Below are 207 nucleotides of genomic sequence, written 5' to 3'. Positions count from 1 at the left end.
AGCCGGGGGGTGTGTGGGGGGGTGTCGGTGGTTACCCCGAGAGCCGCGCGGCCTGTTCAGGGCGGCCTCACGCCCACAGCTGCCCCCGCCCGTGGGCTTTTTCTGATCCCTGGGCGCCGGCGTTTCTCCCTTCGGCAAAGTTAATATTTAGTCCAAGGCCGCGGCTGCGCGTCTTGCGCAAACGGCGGGGGGGCGCGCCGGCGGCCG

This window comes from Eurypyga helias, unplaced genomic scaffold (assembly GCF_000690775.1).
Source record: "Eurypyga helias isolate BGI_N326 unplaced genomic scaffold, ASM69077v1 scaffold17715, whole genome shotgun sequence".
NCBI classification, from domain to species: domain Eukaryota; kingdom Metazoa; phylum Chordata; class Aves; order Eurypygiformes; family Eurypygidae; genus Eurypyga; species Eurypyga helias.
Note: the sequence above shows the minus strand (reverse complement) of the source record.